Here is a 21,731-nt window from a genome sequence, read left to right on the forward strand (position 1 = left end):
CATACAATGTAATATAATGAACAGTAGAGACTCAGAAGTGAGAAGGGTGGAAGGTGATGAGAGATTAAGAAACTACATATTCGGAACAATGTATACTACTAGAGTGACAGGTGCACTAAAATCTCATACTTCACCACTATACAATTCATCCATGTATTCAAAAACCACTTGTACCTTAAAAGCTATTGAAATTAAAAATAAAGAAAAAGAAAGAAATTATTGCTGCTTCTAAATGCATTCTTTTCTCTTATAGAAACTGTTACATCTGGGGAATACATTCTTATGTCTTTTTTTAATTAATTAATTTATTTATTTATTATTATACTTTAGGTTTTAGGGTACATGTGTGCAATGTGCAGGTTAGTTACATATGTATACATGTGCCATGCTGGTGCGCTGCACCCACTAACTTGTCATCTAGCATTAGGCATATCTCCCAATGCTATCCTTCCCCCCTCCCCCCACCCCACAACAGTCCCCAGAGTGTGATGTTCCCCTTCCTGTGTCCATGTGATCTCATTGATCAATTCCCATCTATGAGTGAGAACATGCATGCGGTGTTTGGTTTTTTGTCCTTGCGATAGTTTACGGAGAATGATGATTTCCAGTTTCATCCATGTCCCTACAAAGGACATGAACTCATCATTTTTTAGGGCTGCATAGTATTCCATGGTGTATATGTGCCACATTTTCTTAATCCAGTCTATCATTGTTGGACATTTGGGTTGGTTCCAAGTCTTTGCTATTGTGAATAATGCCGCAATAAACATACGTGTGCATGTGTCTTTATAGCAGCATGATTTATAGTCCTTTGGGTATATACCCAGTAATGGGATGGCTGGGTCAAATGGAATTTCTAGTTCTAGATCCCTGAGGAATCGCCACACTGACTTCCACAAGGTTTGAACTAGTTTACAGTCCCACCAACAGTGTAAAAGTGTTCCTATTTCTCCACATCCTCTCCAGCACCTGTTGTTTCCTGACTTTTTAATGATTGCCATTCTAACTGGTGTGAGATAGTATCTCATTGTGGTTTTGATTTGCATTTCTCTGATGGCCAGTGATGGTGAGCATTTTTTCATGTGTTTTTTGGCTGCATAAATGTCTTCTTTTGAGAAGTGTCGGTACATTCTTATGTCTTTAGAGAAATGTAAGTGTTGTAATAAATACAAAAATATATATTTGGCATGGGTACTGTGCTGAAGATACAGGAAAGTGTTAGCATACAATGAATTTTAACTCAGATGGTGCTGATTATTCTCTTAACATTGTCTGGGCATCTTTTCATTATATTCCCCATGTGGTAGTAACAGCTAATTAAATAATTTTTCATTAATTTAATCTGTATAAGTAATAAATTCTCACTGCTTTTTATTATATTTATATAGGACATGTTGTTATAAAAATCACTCTGATTATTTTGTTCTTCTGTGCTGTTTTTATTCCGTAAACAAAAGAGATCAGTTACAGCTATTGGCATTAAAACAACTGAAAATAATCGTCCACAAATACACATCATCCATGTCTTTTAAAAAATAGTTTCAAGGCTAGGCGTGGTGGCTGACACCTGTTATCCAAGCACTATGGGAGACCGATGCAGGCGGATCATGAGGTCAAGAGATCGAGCCCATCGAGGCCAACATGGTGAAACCCTGTCTCTACTAAAAATACAAAAATTAGCTGGGTGTGGTGGCACACACCTGTAGTCCCAGCTACTTGGGAGGCTGAGGCAGGAGAAATGCTTGAACCCAGGAGGTGGAGGTTGCAGTGAGCCAAGATTGTGCCACTGCACTCCAGCTTGGCAACAGAGCGAGACTCCATCTCAAAAAAAAAAAAAAATAGTTTCAAGAAACTATAATGAACTTTAAGTTGACGTTAATTTATTTTATACTTTCATTTGATATAGAGTTGTTGAAAAAGTTAGGAACCTAAAACTCAGTCTAGGGATATGCAAACATATTTCAAGACTCAAAAATAAATCAAAGATAATTGGGAAGATATGCTTTGGCAATGATGAAATATTAATCAGTTGTAATTTCTTCTGACAGAGCATTCCTGATCTTTTGAAATGAACATAAAATCAAGACATTTGTATAGGAAAATATAGCATTATTAGCCAGTTCTAAGAATTGACTCTCTCAATAACAAACACTGATTTTGTTTTAGTCTTCATTTTTCAAGTAAACACTATTTTTTTCTTTTTTTTTCAAGGCAAAAGTTCATAACAATCTTACAGGAAAAGAACAGATGGTTATACGTTCATTCCCTGTGAATCAGTACATTTTAATTTGGTACATGAGTCAGTGAGCCTAACATCATGGTGCATTCTTGATGATATATTGGTATTATGCAGTGAATTGAAACATCCATATGAATCACATTTTAATCATTATTTTAGCCAGATAAAAAAGTAATTTTTTTCAGTTATTTTCTTTCCCACCCAACCCCAACATTGCTCTTTATAATTAATGAAAACAACATAATGATAATGCAAAAATCATGCCAGCATAATAATCATTTGATGTAAATAACCCTGTTGGAGATTTATATTCACTGTGTGTTTTTTTCTAGTAGTAGGTGTCTAGGTGGAAATCCTATATCCATCATCCAGGTTATGGATAAATAATTACTAAATGGAGAGTAGTGACAAACTAGACATACATACAGTATAAATAATAGATCTTAAGAAGAATACTGAGTAAAAGCTGAAACAGATTACTACAAATATACACATAAAGCTTATATAATTAGTACAGCATATACTTATAATTGGCCCAAAATTACATTATATATTTTTCCAAAGATAAACATTTACCTTAGGACTCTTATTAAATCCATACAGTAAGTGTTTATATAGAAGAAGGAATGGATGCTTAAATGAAGAAGGAAGGGGAAACAATAATACAACAAAACTAATTGCACTGTTCACAAAATGTCAGGATAATTGTTATGAATCAAGGAAAAAGTATAACACAATATTGTACTTCTGAGTTTAAAAAATAAAAATTTTCTTAATCCAGTCTATCATTGTTGGACATTTGGGCTGGTTCCATTAACTCGCCATTTAGCATTAGGTATATCTCCCAATGCTATCCCTCCCCCCTCCCCCCACCCCACAACAGTCCCCAGAGTGTGATGTTCCCCTTCCTGTGTTCATGTGTTCTCATTGTTCAATTCCCATCTATGAGTGAGAACATGCATGCGGTGTTTGGTTTTTTGTCCTTGTGATAGTTTACTGAGAATGATGATTTCCAGTTTCATCCATGTCCCTACAAAGGACATGAACTCATCATTTTTTTTTGGCTGCATAGTATTCCACGGTGTATATGTGCCAGCATGGTACATGTATACATATGTAACTAACCTGCACATTGTGCACATGTACCCTGAAACTTAAAGTATAATAATAATAAATAAATAAATAAAAATTTCAGAAATGAAATATTATTACACAGCTGAAAATCCGAAGGCTGAGGTAAGACTCTACCTTCCTTACCATAACCACTTAGGAAGACTTAACTACCTGGCAGTCTGGAGAGAATTTCAGGGAAACTTAAGCCAGGATATGCAGGCAAAAGAGAAAAGAGAGTAGTTCTGAGGCATTTGGGAGTAGGGGAGAGAGAGAGAATAAAGGATTCAGTGGCAGAGAACTGCATATTGGCTGTCTATTTCTGTAACAATGACTAGTCATCTCTTGCTTGTCCTGTAAGTGCCACTCAAACGGACTCTGGAACAATAAGAATGATCATCTTAAGGTACCTTTTCCTGTGTGGTGCCAAGTGGTGCTATACATCTCTGAAGAACAGACTAAAGTGGTGGACTGAAATAATGCCATTCAAAACCCAGGCTCTTTATTTTTTTATGAAATAATGAAAATAGCATGGAGGAACAAAATAAGCAGAGTGATTATATAACAACATGTTCTGTATAAATATGATAAAAAGCAGTGAAAGTTTATCTTTCACTAGATATCTACTATTAATAGTACTATTTTACTAGATATCTATTATTAATAGATACCTTTTGCATCTACAGAGGACAAGCAACAAAGATGTTTCTTTGACTACCCCATAGCAGAACGTCAATTTTCATCTTTTGCCACTGACGAACTGGAACAGACCCTTCTACCTTGTATTTTACCACCTACACGTTTAACCTACCCAAGTGATTTCATCTTCCTGAAGATTTCTGAAAAATAACATCCACTTACATAAAAATTTAAAGAAAAACTTCATTTTAGAGAACTCAATAATCTGATAGATCTACTCGATTGAAAAATAGGACTAGATAATCCTATTGAAGTAGATCAATGGAAAATAAAATATAATTATACAAATAATGAAAAATTTTAAGAAGAAAAACAATAAAAGTTATTTATAGAGTTCAAAAACATGATTTTCAAATTAAAACATACAATTTTTTTTGTTTGTTTGTTTCCGAGACGGAGTCTCGCTCTGTTGCCCAGGCTGGAGCGCAGTGGCGCAATCTGGGCTCATTGCAAGCTCCGCCCCCCAGGTTCACGCCATTCTCCTGCCTCAGCCTCCCGAGTAGCTGGGACTACAGTCGCCCGCCACCACGCCGGGCTAGTTTTTTTGTTTTTGTATTTTTTAGTAGAGACGGGGTTTCACCGTGTTAGACAGGATGGTCTCGATCTCCTGACCTCGTGATTCGCCCGTCTCGGCCTCCCAAAGTGCTGGGATTACAGGCGTCAGCCACCGCGCCCGGCCACAACTGACATTTTTTGAAGATATATCATTGCCAATAACCAAGTTAATGTTCTAGTGCATGCATTTTGGAAAAATGTATCAACAAATATTTAAAAAAAACCAAAATATTCACACAAAATATGAACAATAATATGAGAGAAAGAAAGAAAGATTGACACCTGTTCACTGAGAACAGTGTAATTGAAAGCTATCACTGATCCAGTGCAGAAAAGTTCCTAATGAAATTTCTGAATCCCAGTGATGCAGAATGAGCAAGTTACTTGTTACAATAAAAAAATCAGACTAGTATTGAACCTTGCATCTGGAAATTAGGGAGATAGAAAATAATACAAACAGTTTTATAAGGGCTTCAAAATAGAAGATCTGTGATTGAAGCATCTAATACCTAACAAGATATTATTATTATAGGAGATGAGGAAGAAAAAACACCCTGCTCTTTCTTGTATGATTGTTCATGTTTAAATTTGTATTATTCCAAAAGAAAATTTGAAGATTTAATGTGGATATTGAGAAGCAGCAACAGACAATACAAAAATCAAAGACAATTATTTAAACTTATTAAAAATAAGAATTAAAGCTGGAATTAATGATAAAGCAAATAAAATGATATTAATAATAAAGAAACCAAGTAACCAAAACAAAAGTTGATTCATTGGAATGAAGAATACGTGATCAAAACTGATAATTCCTTTGCTGGTTATTTAATATTTATCTTTTTAAATTTTATTATTTTGTCCCAAATGTATACACAGGTGCTCTCAATCAAAGACAGGCTTTTTCTTACTTTATAGTAAATTATAAGCGTATCGACTTCCCTTGCCCCACGTCTTATCTGTGGGTCAACACAATAAAAGTCAGAGAGAAAAATCTCCTACCTCATACATGAGCAGCTGACACTTCATATGTGAGGGATGGAGAACAACGAATTTTTCCCATTTATATACAGTAGATAGACAGTCATCTTCCTGGCCTCTGGTTGAAGCTTGTGTGGGTTGTTCAAATCAAAATTTAGTTCTCAGAGTCTTTCTTAAGTTTGATTTTGGTCCCACACATGTATGGTTTGGGAGTTAGGCTGTGACACATGGGTACATTTGCAAAATAAGGGATCCCCTTTCCTAGCTTTCTCTACTTTTGGATTTCCTGCTCACATTCCAGTCTGCCTGGGCTTCTTTCAATGTTTTTATTTGTTTGTTTTTCTGGCCATGAACAGGGCAGTGAGTCTACCATGTCCTACCAACTGACATCACTGTGATTAGAGCCCAAGATTGAAGTCCAACCACGGCTAGGAAAGAACAAAAACCAAACCAGAAAACAGAAAAGGAAACCTGGTGAGAGTTGCTTCTCAAAGTTTCACTCTCTTCCACAATTCACCTTCTTTAATTTTCAGATTTTTCAGATAGCTTTTAATGAACATTTATTTAGCCAAATTTTAGTTGTGATCAGTGGAAGAGATGTGCTCTAGGGACTTAACACTGCTGTAGTGAAACCTGAACCCCTCCTATCAACTAAGCTTTAAATTGATATGATTTTAAGTTTCTGTTACTGAGTTTTTATTTTCAGAAATACTAACTGGTACTTTCTAAAATCTTCAGTGACACTTTCTGTAATTTCTTTCAGAAATGTTCAAACTTTTCCTTTATTTTACATGCAGTTTCTATGGTTTTATTTTTTAATATACATTCATTCATTCCAATATTTGAAGTGTTCACATATATATTTCTCCTGACTGGCATTTCAGTTTCTATACAGGCATTATTCCTTGTTTTCTAATGTACTCTATATCATTGAGCCTGTGTTAGTCATTTCAAAATCTATTTGTAGAGGGTTTGCCAAACCACTTCTGCTGTGCTCACAAAGGTGTTTGCAGTCTAGAACTGCTTCAAAACGTGATGGCTTGAGCTTCCTTGAGTTTTTGAGAATCTACACAGGCTGTAAATCTGCATGATAACGGTTTTAATTCTGGTTCTTACTTCCACTGAGGTATATAACTTTGGATTTCTCCCTCATTGTGTGATGAGTTGAATCCTCAGCATGGACTCTGGAATTTGATTTACATCCTGTTCATCCTGTTCATCTTAGGCGCTCATCAGAACCAGAGTTACAACTTGCTGAGATTTGCAAATGTCTCTCAGAAAGAAAAATAAAAGGAGGAGGGAGTTTCAGTGTTCAGGTGGGTTCCATTTCCTCTTTAATTGAATTTAGTATATTTTGATCTCAGTAGATATTTTAGTCTTTTGGTGCTAAGATATTTTAATAGTTTATCCAGCATGTTTATTTTTTTCATCACTAAAATTGTTCTAATAATTGTGACACCCATTAGCAGACATAAGAAGCCTATGTAGCTTTAAACTTAGATTTTTAACCTTTCTGGGATTTATTCTTTCTATTTTATGAAGTCTGTTTATGACATTTTTTCTAAAATGAATAGCCAATTATCTCAATATTAATCTGTCTTTTGTTTTTCCATTATATTACTTTTTTTTACACAACATATACCTATGTATACAAAAGTCTTTTTCTGAACTTCTACTCTCTTAAATTGCTATATTTTAGATTTCTATATCAGGACTGTTCTCTTTAAATTACTACCACTTTATAGTATTTTAATATGTATTTAGTCAAGATCCTCTTCTAATTTTTATCTGTTAAACTTTGCTTGGCTTTAATTCTTCTTCATAAATTTTAGAAGTTTTAGAGTTTCCTAAATATAGAGTTGAATTTAAATTAGAACTTTTAGAGAGACATACTATCTTTGCAATATCGAGTGTTCCATATATAAATATATCAGCATTATCTAGCTTTATTTTAGTTTTTACATGGTTGTTGTTCCATCACTTTGAGTAATAATAAATGCTATCGGCAATTTTGTTCATGTCTTTGGGGAAATGTTTTATGAATATGAATTTTTCATGTGTATAAATAGACATGGACTTGCTGAATTACTTGTTACATACAAAACTTTAGCAGATACTACCAAACTGTTTTCCAAAGAGGTTAAATAAATGTACACCACATCAGTATATTTTAAGTTTCAACTGTGTCACATTTCACTGAAACTTGTATTGTCTGCCTTTTTCACTGTAGCTGTTCTGGTGGGTGTGTAGTTGCTTGTATTTTCATTTGTATTTCTATGTTGACTAATAATGTTGAGCAACTTTTCACATGCCTACTTACCATTTGAATATCATTTTATGTGAAATGTCTGGTAAAGATTTTTATCAATTGGGGGTAAGGAGGTTACATCTTTTCTTTACCAACTTTTATGCATTTGGGGAAAAAATGTCAGATGTATACATCCTACTCTTTGGAAATTTTTCACCCCATTTTTACTGTCACTTCTATAAATAAAATTTATTACTATATCTAGTTTTCATTTTACTTTTACTAAAAGAGATTTGGTGTAATGTTTAAGAATGTTTTACCTACTTCAAGATAATTATTACCATCTTGTTTCTTCTAGAAACATTAATTAATTTACCTGTCACATATGTATAACCATTAGAAGTTTATTATTTTCCATATAAATAACCAATTTATCTGGCACTATTTATTGAGTAGATGCTAGGTTTGTACAGTCCTAAATCAGATGCAGGTATATGTGTGTGTGTTTCTTTCTTTACTTTCTATTATGTTCTATTGGTATGATTGATAGCTTTGTGCCTTGTTTTCTCTTGATAAGTTATATATTGATAATTTTTACAATCTAAACACTCATGTTCCCTAGAAACTTTAGTGATAGTTTACTGAATTTATCAATGGCTATGGTCTAAGTGTTTCCCCCAAAATTCATGTGATGGAAACTCCATTCCCAATGCAACAGTCTTGGAAGTCAGGGTCTTTGAAAATTATTTAGATCATAATGTCCTGGCCCCCATGGGTGGGTTAATGCCATGATAAAAGGGCTTGATTGAGAAAGTTGGCTCCTTTTGAACCCCTTCTGTCTCCTCTGCCATGTGAGGGTACAGCATTCTTTCCCTCCAGAGGATGCAGCAATAAGGTGTCATCTTGGAAGAAATTAATAGCCCTCTCCAGTCAACCAACCTGCTGGCGCCTTGATCTTGGACTTTCTACCCTTCAGAATAGTGAGAACATAAATCTCTGTTGTTTATAAATCACCCAGTTTCCGGTATTTTGTTATAGGAGTACAAATGGACTGTGACATCACTCAGTTTGAGAAAATAAACATTTTTATGATATTGAGACTTTCTATCCACAAAAGGGCATCACTTTAAATTTACTTATCTAATAGATTTTAGTGTAAATGTTTTGAAGATGTCTTGTTAGATTTATAATTTTTTTTTTTTTTTTTTTTGAGACGGAGTTTCACTCTGTTGCCCACACGAGAGTGCAGTGGTTGGGCTGCTATTGCAGCTCACTGCAACCTCCGCCTCACGGGCTCAAGTGATTCTCCTGCCTCAGACTCCCTGAGTAGCTGGGATTACAGGTGCCTACTACCACACCTGGCTAGTTTTTGTATTTTTAGTAGAGATGGGGTTTCAGCATGTTGGCCAGGCCACTCTTGAACTCTTGATCTCGTGTGACCCACCCACCTTGGCCTCCCAAAGTGCTGGTATTAGAGGTGTGAGCCACCACCATGCCCAGCCCAATATTTTTTATGTGTGAGATAAATACTACTTTTTTTCTCTGTTTAGTTTTTCATTTGTTGATTCTATATAGAGCCATAATTTATTTTTGCATTCAGGTGGATGATTTACTCTGTATCATCTATATCTATATCATCTATACTTATATCTATATTATTCTCTTTTTCAAATACCATTCTATTCATTATCTATATCTGTCTCCTTATTCATTCATTCAATTCTTTATTTTGGCTTTTTGCACTAAAACCTCTACTAAAGTGCTGAATAGACATTACTTCAGGCATCATCTTCCTATTATCTCTGGAGGACACATTTCAATACTTCATCATTTATGATGATGTTCATTAAAGATATGGCAAATGCTTTTTTCACATGAGAAATCATTTATCATTCAGTATGTTACAGTTATTTGAAATGTCTTATCTTGTTAATAGTAGTCAGTGTATTTTCTTATCTTAGACATTGAAGGTTTTGAACATATAGAATACAGTTATTTAATATTGCCTGCTAATTTTGAATCTATGTAAGCCTAGTTAATTCAAAATAGTTGATTTTTTCATCGCATTTTTGGGTTGTGTCTCTGATTCTTCGTATACCTGGTAATTTTCCTTTCTTTCTTTTTTTTTTTTTGAGATAGTTTTGCTCTTCTTGCCGAGGCTGGAGTGCAATGGCGCGATCTCGGCTCACCGCAACCTCCACCTCCCGGGTTCAAGCGATTCTCCTGCCTCAGCCCTCTGAGTAGCTGGGATTACAGGCATAAGCCACCAAGCCCTGCTAATTTTGTATTTTTAGTAGAGACAAGGTTTCACCATATTGGTCAGGCTGTTCTTGAACTCCCGACTTCAGGTGATCGACCCGCCCCAGCCTCCCAAAGTGCTGGGATTACAAGCGTGAGTCACCACGCCTAGCCTACCTTATAATTTTTTACCGGATGTCAGACATTGTTAATTTTACCTTATTTAATGGAAAATGTGTGTGTGTGTGTGTGTGTGTGTATGTGTGTGTGTATTTTTCAGCCTTGTTCTGAGATGCAGTTAAGTTATTTGGAAACACCTCATTCCTTCAAGACTTGCTTTAGAGATTTGTTAGATAAGACAATCACAGTGTTCAATGTGTTTGATCCAAGAATACTTTCATTCTCCACAATTTAGGCAGGATCCCTCTTAGCACTTTACAGAGTCCCTCTTGAATTATGAGATTTTCACTCTGGCTGGTGGGAACAGTCACTATTTCCCAGCTTTAGCTGAGTGCTGGGCACAATTTCCTCTAAGTATTTTGTGTAGTTTCTGTCCCAGCTTTGGTTAGTTTCCTCACACACATAGTGAGTGGTACCCTGAGGAATACTCCTGGGGAATCTGTGGAATGTCTGTGAAGTTCCCTCTGTATGGATCTCTCTCCTCCCTGACACTCCATCTCCTTAGCTTCCCAGGACCCTTAGCTCCAATCTAAACTCAGAGAACCCCCATGCCCCACCTGAAATCCTCTTTATACAATACAGACTGGAAATCCTCTTAATGCAGTAAGCCTATCAATCTTAGGGCTCACTTCATTGTTTTTCCTTTTTTTCAGTGACCCTGTCATTCATTTCCTGATGTTCATTCCTGAAAATTGTTATTTTGTAAATATTGGCTAGTTTTTTGGGTTGTTAGAGGTGCAGTATTAAATCTGGTCTCTGTTACTCTGTCTTGGTCAAAGGTTTAATTCTTCATCTCTCATTAGCTTTTGTTATTTTGATTTGTAGCTTATTTCAACCATTGCGGTGAATAATTATATGCAGGGATGTAATTCTTTTGAAGCTATGTCCACGCCACCATATTCCAAGTTTGAGAAAATGCTTCAAGTGCGCTTGAAAATTGTGCATTCTGTCAAAATTGGGTAAATTGATATTTAAATATTGGTTGGTTCAAGTTTATTAAACATTTTTTAGCTTTGCCATATCCTACTAATTTTTGTTGATTGTTCTATCAGCTATTGAAAAGAGGTATGTTAAAGTATGTCACTATGATTGTCAGTTTTCTGTTTCATCTTTATTCCTTCAGTTTTTAAATACTCATTAACCTATGCTGTTAGGTGTACATTTAAGATATATAATTGTGGTATCTTCCTAATGGAAGTTCCCTTAAACTTTATGAAATATACCTTTTATCTTTAATAAAGCATATTGCCTATATGTCTGCTTTTTCTAATGTTAATGTTAGAAAACTACATTAGCTTGCTTTTGGCTATTTTTGCATGGATTTTGGGTTTTACTCTCATTATGGATAGACTACATGGGGCATTTCTGCCCAAAAAGAAGTTCCAATAATGAATAATCTTTGGCTTGGGGATTTTTAGTGAGTTACCAAAGATATTTTTTTCCTAGCTACAGTACAGTTTGACCCTCCTCTAACTCAACAGCCTCCTTCTTTCATTTCATATGTCTAAGAACTGCTTCATCTATAACTATTCCTAGTGTTCCTTCCTTCATCATTAATAAAGGATTTCTGCAATAACTGTGCATTTCTATTTTGGTATTTTATTTGAAATTCATCCTTGATTAGTGTGATTCTGATTCCTCTAACATTATCAATAGTATTTTTATCAGTTAGTAGCAAGAAGAATTGTAAAGTAAATTTGGTGGATTCATTGTTGCTCATAAATGACAAATCTTAAAATCATATTTTTCAGCAAAAACTCTTGAAAATTAATAGATGATGTTTTAGGCCTAATTACGTGGCTAGTGAGAAGAGGTGGTTCAAACATAAGCTTCTAACTGTAAATTTACTGAGACTCCACCATGCTTCAAAATACTCTATATCTGAATAATTTATAAAGATGTTAACACAACTTATAGAACAAGAAATTTATTATATATGTATAGCAAAAAAGAATGGGATGCTGTTGTTTGAAAGCAGAGTTTCTTGTATTTGTGGTAGAATTAATCTAAGGTAGAATTTTTCAAAACAAAATTTCTGGTTTATAAACAAATAGGCATGTTTACATTAAATATTAAATATACCAGAAGATTTATAACTAATTATTTAAATTCCTGTAGCTTTCCACCAAGAACTTTGTGAATGCCAATCAAGTTATTTTTATCATGCCTATGTTTCTATTTATTGTCACCTTCATTAATCACTCAGAAGATAGTGATTACAGGTATTGTGCTATTACTATTCAGTTTTTTAAGGCAAATGTTATTAAGCATCATTTTTTAAAGACTAAAAACACACTCAAAGAGTTTTGTTTTCTGTTCCTGTGTTAGTTTGCTAAGGATAATGACTTCCAGCTCCATCCATGTCCCTGCAAAGGACATGATCTTGTTCCTTTTTATGGCTGCATAGTATTCCTTGGTATATATGTACCACATTTTCTTTATCCACTTTATCATTGATGGTCATTTGGGTTAATTCCATGCTGAACAATGAGAACACATGGACACAGGGAGGGGAACAACACACACTGTGGCCTGGTGGGGGTAGGGGGAGGGAAAGCATCAAGATGAATAGCTAATGCATGCAAGACTTAATACCTAGGTGATGGGTTGATAGGTGCAGCAAGCCACCATGGCACACGTTTACCTATGTAATAAACCTGCACATCCTGCACATGCATCCTGGAACTTAAAATAAAACTTTAAAAAAAGTTTTGAAATTATGTTTTTCCTAGACTTTTGGGTCCATGAATATCACTCTGTTGTCCTAGGGACTACCTCTTAATAAAAACAGCTTTTTTGGAGCAATGAATCAGAGAAGGCAGGAGTGATATTTGTGTAATTTTAAAAGTGTGATAGTGCCTTTAAAAATTGTATACTTAGACATATTCTTCCACTGCAAAGAAGTAGATGCTCTGGGAGCTCATGTAATTTCAGAAATCTAGGAGATTCATGATATTTATTATTTTATTTATTTATTTATTTATTTATTTGATGGAGTCTTGCTCTGTCACCCAGGCTGGAGTGCAGTGGCGTGATCTTGGCTCAATGCAACCTCTGCCTCCTGAGCTGAAGTGATTCTCCTCCCTCAGCCTCCTGAGTAGCTGTGATTACAGGCATGTGCCACCATGCCTGGCTAATTTTTGTATTTTTAGTAGAGACAGGGTTTCACCATGTTGGTCGAGGTGGTCTCGAACTCCTGACCTCGTGATCTGCCTGCCGAAGCCTTCCAACATGCTGGAATTACAGGCGTGAGCTACCGCACTGGGCCAAAGTTCATCTTTAATGTATCCACAAGCTTCTGATTGTATGCAGGCATATCAAATATCTACATCTGGCTTTGTTCTCTTTTTCCTACTAGTGCTATTACTATGTGGTGTTTTACACAATAAAAATTATCTCAATAATGAATATCATGATGGAATTTCAAATGGCTTATTTTGTACTATTGAGAACTAACAGGCAATAGAACTGGAAGTCAGAAGTGAACACAAGTGGCATGTGCCCTCTAGTGGACAGAAGACAGTAAAAACAAAACAAAAACAAAACCAAACGAAACAAAACTAAAACAAAACAAAACAAAACTACAGTTTGCCCTCCATAACTGTGAGTTCCTCATCTGGGGATTCAACTAACTGTGAATCAAAAGTATTTAAAAAGTAAAAAATTAAAAATTAAAACAATGCAATAAAAAATAATGCAAATAAAAAATACAGAATAACAACTATTTACATAGTATTTACGTTGTCTTCGGTTTTTGCTTTGAAGACAGGTTCTCACTCTGTAGCCCAAGCTGGAGTGCAGTGGTGCAATCAGGGCTCACTATAGCCTCCATCTCCCAGGCTCAAGCAATCCTCCCACCTTAGCCTACTGAGTAGCTGGGATTACAGACAGAAAACACTGTGCCTGGCTATTTTTGTTTTTTAATTTTTGTAGAGATGAGATCTTGCTATGTTGCTCAGACAGTTCTTGAACTCCTGGGTTCAAGTGATCCTCCTGCCTTCAGCCTCACAAAGTGCTGGGATTATAGGCATAAGCCACTGCACCTGGCCTGTATTAATTATAAGTAATCTAGAGATGATTTAAAGTATATGTGAAGATGTGGATAGGTTATGTGCAAATATTATACCATTTTATATAAGGGAATTGAGCGTGCAAGGGGTCTTGGAACCAGTCCCATTCATGAATACCAAGGGAAAGGGATGACTATATTTAAATAAAAGTGTATGTGAATAGTAATTAAGCCCACACCGAATTATTTTCTCACCGAATTGCAATTTGCATTCAGAGACTGGTTTGTCATATGTGTATGTCTCCCAGAAGAGATGTTATAATAATTAAATAAGATAATTATAAACCCAAATTATCTAGGCCTTTTAGGTTTTTGATACTGTCACATTAACAAGTCACTCACATTTTACTTTTCTTATTCCCTTTTCCCTATTTTCCTCTATAATTAACTTATTTGAAAGTTTTTATGAAACCCAAGAGGTTCTTCATGTGCATTCACAAACAAGTCTGATCCTGCTATGAGTGTCACCATGCCATTTCTAGAGTAACTGTCCACCATTTCTCACCAGGATTCATGTCTTTTGCCAATAACTAGACACCATAACTGATCTATCAGATTTCACAGTGACATCAGAACTTCAATAAGTGAAAATAATGCATATCTCCATATTATATGCCATATTTTGTCACTAAATAAAGGGTAATTGAACCTGTACCTAACATAACCCTGATGCTTCTGATTACAGTCTCTCTCTACTGGGATCCATCAATAGGCCCAGCCAGAGACCAACTTTTTGTCTCTACGGCTTGTAATCTTTGTCTTCTCCCCTAAACCAGACATCTAGGTACTAAACTTTATCTCAAAGCAAAAGTATATATGAAATGTACCTCTCTTTGAAATACTTATGATCTTACCAGGCATATTTAAGTTGGTCTGGGCAAAGAGAAGGATTCCTACAATACCATGTATGTAAAGTATCTACGACAATGTGTGAAAAAAATAATGCTAATTGCATCTGTGTTAATTTTTTAGGACTACTGTTGACAAATGATTACAAACATGGTGGCTGAAAATAGCAGAAATTTATTTTCTCACAGTTCTAAGGCCAGAAGTTTAAAATCAAGGTGTCAGCACTCCCTCAGAAGGCTTTAGAGGGAGTTCCAGGTTCAGTGGTTCCAGGCTTTGCTTGACTTGTGGCTGCTTAATTCTAACTTTATCTTCCCATGAACTTCTCTTTTCCCCATGTGAATCACTTCTGTATGTCTCCTATAAAGACATTTGTCATTGTATTTAGGGCTCATCTCGACATCATGATGATCTCATCTTGAGACCCTTAACTTAATTACGTCTGCAAAGCCCCTTTTTCCAAATAAAGCTAAATTCACAGGTTCTGGTAATTAGGTCTTGGACATAAACATATGTTTTTGGAGGCCATGATTCAACTCACTATCCCATTCATTCATTCTCTCTTTCTCTCTCTCAATCGTCTATCATATCATCATCTACCTATCTAATATCTATCTATTTCTATCTCTCTCTTCCCTGCATATCCTTTCTGCTAACAATTATCATCACATGCTAAAATGTTAAATGTATTTACCTCTGGTTGCTGGAATTGTGAGTGATTTGTTCGCCAGTTTCTGTATAGTGCTATCTCCACTTTGTAAAACAAATATGCACTACTTTCACAATAAAGAGATTTAATAAATACAAAGTACCATAATCTGTTAAGCAGTAAGATATATCTTCAAAAACTTCAATATAAACAGTATTAGTTATTTAACCCAGGAAAATTTCACAAGTTTTGCTTCTTTGTGATAGCAAATACAAAAGCGAATAGTTTAGGGATGGTGGTCTCACTCTAATGATGCACAGGCAAAGTGTCTCTTTATTTATTCTCTCAATAAAGAAAGCAAAGCATCTGGTCATAATTTCAGCTTCAGATGACCAAATATTAATTATTTTGCTCATCCAAAACAGATAGTACTATTTTTATTTTCTTAATTAAATACTATAATTATTAGATTTTAGAGAAAAGATGTCTAAAGAAAATAATCATAATTTATGATTAAAAAAATCTATGGTATTGGACAACAGTGCAATATTTATGCCTTTTCTTAGTTGGAGATAATGTTCCCTGGGGCTCTCTTTACATCTAGCCACCATATTTTTTTTATAATGTCTGAGTATAGGTATAAGTAAGGTTAATATTACTATAGGGACTTTAGTAAGCTATTGAAATACCGTTTAAAACTTAAATATGTATACCTAGTTTATAAACACACAAAAAGCTGAAATTTGATTCAAAAGTAAATTTATTCAATAGAACTATCAGTTGTGACGGGGTATTAGTAACAAAATTTTCTACTGGCATTTCCAGCCCATTCTTCTTTTATGTCTCCCATGCATTCAGCTTGAAAGATTCAAGAGCTGTTTTCACTAAATAATTCTCCTCTGAGACATACTTGATTGGAGAGGTATCAGACAATTACATTAAGCCATTTTGTAACTATCTTTGACAAGTGTTTAGATTCATGGTACAAGGGTGATAGTCAGTATTTACTGTTCACTTACAGTAACATGAAAATTTGAAGGTTATAGGGTCACAATTTTCTGCCCTGTAAATAGAAAAAAATATAATATCTACGAGTCGGAGAACATTTCACTTTCAATGTATATTAATATTTAATTTGATGCCTGCCTTTTAGTCTTTCATGTAACCTGGCTGCCACTGTTATCTTTTGTACTGTGTTTGCAGTTTAGATCATTTTACCATGTATGTGCATTAGTTCTCCGAAATAAATATGTAATATTGTTAAATTTTTAATAAAACATATTTTCATCTTCATTTGATTCTCTTTCCATGATTTACTTTGGTTTGTTAATTTGTTATCTTTTAAAATATTTTAAATATTTATGCCTAAAAATTCATTCACAATTCCAGCAACCAGACGTAAATATTTAATATCTACTGAGAACCAAGTACTAGAGGTTGGTGCAAAAGTAATTGCGGTTTTTACCATTACTTTTAAAACCTCAATTACTAGTATTCTAGGCCTGCAGAATCCAGCTGTGAACAACTAAGGTCCTTGGTTTAGTGAAGTTTATTTTCTGGAGAAAAACAAAAATAACATAATATTGAAAATTGACATCATACTGAGTGCTAGTAAGAAAATAAATCAGAGTCAGGTGGATGCCTCTCAAAGTAACAAGTGAGCAGACACTTAAGTGAGAAAACGAGCCACGTGTATATTATTGAACCTCATGGGGCATGATAAATCATGTAGGTTTTACTCTAAGTGAGAAAGTGGACCAGTGCAAAAGTAAGAAATATAATCTGAAATATATCATAAAAGCATCACACTTCACATACTGAAGGACAGTAGACTATAGAAGGCAAAAGTAGAAGTAGCAAGATTGAGAGGTCTGTCAAGAGATTCTTGTAGAAGTCCAGATGCGAAAAGGTGGCTTGAACTGTGAGGGTAGAAGTAGAATAGTGAGTTGCTTGTTTTCAGTATTTATCTTGAAACTAAGTTCCATAATTTTTAAATTTAGTATGCAGTGTTCTATAGACTAAGCGTGCCCATTCCAAATTCATATACTGAAACCTAATCCCCTGTGTGAGGGTATTTGGAGGCAGGTCATTTTGAAGGTGATTAGGTCATGTGGGCCATCCCCTCATGAATGGAATATATATCTCTTATGAAAGAGGCCCCAGAGAGATCCTTTCCTCTCTGCCTTGTGAAGACAGAACAAAAAGATGTCCATCTATGAACCAGGAAGCAGGCTCTCACCAGATGTTAAATCTGCTGGTAACTTGATCTTGGACTTCCCAAACCACAGAAGTGTGAAAAATAAATTTCTGTTATTTATAAGCTATTCAGCCTATGGAGTTTGTTACAGCAGCCCAGACAAAGACAGTGTGAAAGAAATAGAGGAGTCAGAGTTGACATCAGAGTTGATGTTGAAGGCGGAGCAGATTTCAAGATGAGAAAACATATGAGGAACATATAAATATCTTACTTTTTAGGTGTTGTCATATTTGTGACTTACAAGTACCACAATCAGACCTCTTCCACATTGTAGAATCAGATTCTTATGTGATTTATCATGTATTGATATAGCAATTTACATAGATGCACCGGAAGACCATTGCTCCATTCTTGAAGCTAGGTGCCCAAGAGCCCCATTTGTACTTTGTAATTCACATTTTCCCAGTCCCATCTTCTGTGTTTATTCACTGCCTTATATTATTTTTGTGTGATTTCCTTATCAACAATACCCATCTCTAACTTCTAGTAATAGATAAAGGTTAGAGCACATTATTGGAGTCAGTTCATATTGCTTAAATTAATATATTTTCAATTAAATTCTTGATACATTAATATTATTTTAAAATTTCCATTTGGTTGGACAGATTATCATTTAGCTTTTGCTATTTCTTTTTCTCAGTATAAAATGAGAACTTGTTATAAGTGTTTTCCTTTTAATATTTAATGAGTATAACAGTTTTGTGATTGACATATATGTTCTTTGAAATATATACTCTTGTGTCTATTATTTGATTTTCTTTCGATATTTTCCAAGTTTACTATATTTATTATGTTATTTAGCCAAGGAATATTTTATTAATGTGGGTATATAGTAGGTGTATATATTTATGGGTTACATGAGATATTTTGATACAGGCATGCAGTGCATAATAATCACATTAGGGTAAATAGGATATCTATTCCCCTCAAGCATTTATCCTTTGTGTTATAAACAATCTAGTTTTACTTTTCGTTATTTTTAAATGTACAATTAAATTTTTTTTTACCGTAATCACCCTATTGTGCTAGCAAATACTAAGTATTATTCATTCTTTCTAACTATTTTTTGTACTTATTAGCCATACCCACTTTCCTCCACACCCAACCACTACCCTTTCCAGCCGTTGGTAATCATCTTTCTACTCTCCATATCCATTATTTCTATTATTTTAATTTTAGCTCCCACAAATAATTGAAAACCTGTTATGTTTGCCTTTTTGTACCTGGCTTATTTCACTTAACATAATTACCTCAAATATCACCCATCTCTTGTTGCAAATGACAGGCTCCCATTCTTTCTTGTGGCTGAACAAGTACTCCATTGTGCGTATGTACCACATTTTCTTTATTCACTCATCTGATGATGAACACTTAGGTTGCTTACAAATCTTGCCTATTGTGAATAGTGCTGCAGCAAACATGGGAGTACAGGTCTCTCTTCGATATACCGATTTCCTTTCTTTTGGATATATACCTAGTAGTGAGAATGCTGAATTGTATGGTAGCTCTGTTTTTAGGCTTTTGAGGAATGTCCAAACTGTTTTCCATAGTGGTTGTATTAATTTACATTCCCAAGAACAGTACACAAGGGTTCTCTTTTCTCCACATCCTTGCCAGCATTTATTACTGCCTGACTTTTGGATAAAAGCTATTTTGACTGGAGTGAGATGATATCTCATTGTAGATTCGATTTGTATTTCTCTGATGATGAATAATGTTGAACAGCTTTTTTTTAAAAAAAAAAAAAAGAAAAGAAAATTGAGCTTGTTTCAACTAATGTAACTTTTATTATGAAAAAATTTCAAACAGATACAAATGAAGAGAGTGGTAAAATCACCAGCTCACCTCTCCCAGGTACCAACGACCTAGATTAAACAGCTATCCACATTTGCCTTTCAGATTTCATCTACCCATCCTCTTTTTTTTTTTTTTTTTTTGCTAGAATATTTAAAACCACATCCCAGGTATCACTTTATCTCATCTGAAAACTCTTCAGTATAAAACTCTAGGCCAGCTGCCATGGTTCATGCCTGTAATCCCACAACTTTGGGAGACCAATGTGGGTGGATCACTTGAGGTCAGGAGTTCAAGACCAGCCTGGCCAACATGGCAAAACCCCATCTCTACAAAAAGTTAGCTGGGTATGGTGGCGGGTACCTGTAATCCCAGTTACTCAAGAGGCTGAGGCAGGAGAATCGCTTGAACCTGGGGGGCGGAGGTTGTGGTGAGCCGAGACCACGCCACTGTACCCCAGCTTGGGCGAAAAAGCAAGACTTTGTCTCGAAACAAACAAACAAACAAACAAACAACTCTGAGAGATAGGATTTAAAAGGAATAACCATAATACCGTTATCACTTTCAATAAGTTTTATCTAGCATTCAGTTAATATTCAATTTTCTTCATTTGCTTCAAAAATGTCTTTTTACTTTTGTTCCATTTGAATCAAGGTCAAAACAAAGTTATTAATTGATTGGTATCTCTTTAAAGTCTTCTTAAATCTATAACATAAATATAACTTTTAAAATGTATATTACTTAACATTATATTCTGCCTATTTTTAAAAATAGCTCTGTTGAGATATAATTCACATACTGTTGCAGGCTGAAAAATGATCCTTCTTCTCCCCAAGATATCAGATCCAAATCCCTGAGACAGGTACAAAAAGGCAAGAAATCTAACCAGTAAAAGAGGAAGCTTGAAGATGTTTACCAAATGTCTTGTCTAGATTGAATCAAAGTCTTTTGCAATCATTGCCTAAAAATAGTTTTTCTTCTTATTGTACATCACATTTATTGCAAGTAGACAATGTTATTTTTTTAATTAATTAATTTATTATTATACTTTAGGTTTTATGGTACATGTGTGCAATGTGCAGGTTAGTTACATATGTATACATGTGTCATGCTGGTGCACTGCACCCACTAACTCGTCATCTAGCATTAGGTATATCTCCCAATGCTATCCCCCCCCCCCCACCCCGCAACAGTCCCCAGAGTGTGATATTCCCCTTCCTGTGTCCATGTGTTCTCATTATTCAATTCCCACCTATGAGTGAGAATATGCGGTGTTTGGTTTTTTGTTCTTGCGATAGTTTACTGAGAATGATGATTTCCAATTTCATCCATGTCCCTACAAAGGACATGAACTCATCATTTTTTATGGCTGCATAGTATTCCATGGTGTATATGTGCCACATTTTCTTAATCCAGTCTATCATTGTTGGACATTTGGCTTGGTTCCAAGTCTTTGCTATTGTGAATAGTGCCACAATAAACATATGTGTGCATGTGTCTTTATAGCAGCATGATTTATAGTCCTTTGGGTATATACCCAGTAATGGGATGGCTGGGTCAAATGGTATTTCTAGTTCTAGATCCCTGAGGTTCGCCACACTGACTTCCACAAGGGTTGAACTAGTTTACAGTCCCACCAACAGTGTAAAAGTGTTCCTATTTCTCCAAATTCTCTCCAGCACCTGTTGTTTCCTGACTTTTTGATGATTGCCATTCTAACTGGTGTGAGATGGTATCTCATTGTGGTTTTGATTTGCATTTCTCTGATGGCCAGTGATGGTGAGCATTTTTTCATGTGTTTTTTGGCTGCATAAATGTCTTCTTTTGAGAAGTGTCTGTTCATGTCCTTCACCCACTTTTTGATGGGGT

Source organism: Pongo pygmaeus, chromosome 3 (genome assembly GCF_028885625.2).
Source record: "Pongo pygmaeus isolate AG05252 chromosome 3, NHGRI_mPonPyg2-v2.0_pri, whole genome shotgun sequence".
Lineage (NCBI taxonomy): Eukaryota > Metazoa > Chordata > Mammalia > Primates > Hominidae > Pongo > Pongo pygmaeus.